This window comes from Eschscholzia californica, unplaced genomic scaffold, assembly GCF_041429995.1.
Source record: "Eschscholzia californica isolate CP2 unplaced genomic scaffold, dmEscCali1.0.p SCAF_1, whole genome shotgun sequence".
Lineage (NCBI taxonomy): Eukaryota > Viridiplantae > Streptophyta > Magnoliopsida > Ranunculales > Papaveraceae > Eschscholzia > Eschscholzia californica.
In genome coordinates this window covers 826,564-828,296 of record NW_028238198.1, presented here as the reverse complement: position 1 = coordinate 828,296, position 1,733 = coordinate 826,564, and the positions used below count along the sequence as shown (strand labels likewise).

The 1,733-nt window shown below is 30.2% G+C and overlaps 1 long non-coding RNA gene across 1 annotated transcript; it reads right to left on the bottom strand.

The window, feature by feature from the left end:
- Positions 1 to 325: 325 nt before the first annotated feature.
- On the bottom strand, positions 326 to 1,231 carry LOC147562914 (uncharacterized). The gene is made up of 3 exons (XR_015223089.1): positions 1,020 to 1,231; positions 783 to 862; positions 326 to 579 (listed from the first exon to the last, which is right to left on the bottom strand). It is a non-coding gene; the product is annotated as an uncharacterized LOC147562914 (long non-coding RNA).
- Between the last annotated feature and the right edge of the window lie 502 nt (positions 1,232 to 1,733).

Below are 1,733 nucleotides of genomic sequence, written 5' to 3'. Positions count from 1 at the left end.
ATAATGAATAAGATCAATTACAGAAATGTGTTTCAACACTTTGAAAGATTAATGAGAAATAGAAAAAAAACACCTAAAGAGAGAGAAAAAAACTATAAACCATCGAACTTAATATGATTAAACTCTTCAACATATAACACAAACAAATACATTATTGTCATAAAAAATGCATTAAACTCATCAACATTTATCCAGAAAAGAATTACTAACTAATAAAGAGAGAAAGAAAGAAAACTATAAACCATCGCACTTCATATGATCAAACTCTCCAATATATAACATAACACAAAGCCACAAAAAAACAAATACGTTAAACTCATCAACATTTATGCAAAAAAGAATTAGTAATTACTCTTCTCAATATTTTCACCAAACACATTTAGTAACGTATTTTATCGTAAACATACATTAAAAAAATAATGAAGTTAAAAAGAAAAACAAAAATCATTTTATATATTAGTAAACTTAAACATGCTTTTACAACCTCAAGCTTTACAACCAAAGACTTTAGTGAGCATTTCTTCAAACACTTCTTGACCAAAATTTCACAAAAATATCAGCGTTTCTTCAAATACCTCCCTGCAATGACAAATACAACTAAGGGGATATACTAAGATTAAAGTCAAAGCTTATCATATCCTAGCAAGATGATCAAATCTCACAACACAAACATCCTAAGCTTTAACAAAAAAACCCACAACAGGAACCAAAACTCGTTAAGATCAAAAGTGAATCAGTTTAACAAATAATTAAAAGAGAGAGAGAGAGAGGTTTATACTTACATCTGCATGTGTTTCATTTCTTTCTGTTGGTAGACTCGGTTGTTCACGATACAAAGCCATTCACTTAAGACTTTATTCCACTTAAAACATAAAATATGGTAAAATCAGTCAATATTTTGTTTGATTTCTAGTCGACCAAACTTCATTAACCAAGTCTGGTCGACCACAATCACTATACAGTAACTGCAAAAACTCATAATACAGTTAATATCTCAAATTTAACTTAATTCCTCTTACCTTCATTTCTTCAAGAAGAGATATAGCTTTCACTGCCTCCCTATTTCTTCAAGATCGAATCCGAGAGTTACCATTAGGTTTAAATGATTAGAAGCTTCATTCGATCTTCCAACAATACAGTAACCTTTCGATAAACTTGTATGGGTAGCTAAATTATCTTTCAACCATTTAATCTCATTTGACTCTTTAATCTTTCGCTTCGTCGATCTTTCCTTTTAAACAAAACCCATTAACCAATGCATTATAAGTAACTATATTTGGTCTAATACAATGCATTATAAGTAACAAAACCCATTAACCAATGCATTGTAAGTAGCAAAACCCATTAACTAATGCATTGTAAGTAACCAATCCATCTTTCAACCATACAATTCTCTGCTTTTTTCAGTTCACCATTTTTACAATACCCATGAAATAAAGTTGTAAATGTTACTTGATCAGGTAAACAATCTAGGGGTTTTTCTAACATTCCATTGAAAACCTTTTTTCTAGCATTAGGTCTAACGGACATTTCATCAAACACTTTTAGTGCATCATTGATCGTACCCAATTTGCAAAAACCTCTAACCATAATAGTATATACGTAGAAACATCAGGTTCGATAAATATACCTAGAAACATCAGCATTAGGTCTAACAAACATTTCATCAAACACCTTTAGTGCATCATTGATCATACCCAATTTGCAAACACCTCTAACCATAATAGTATATG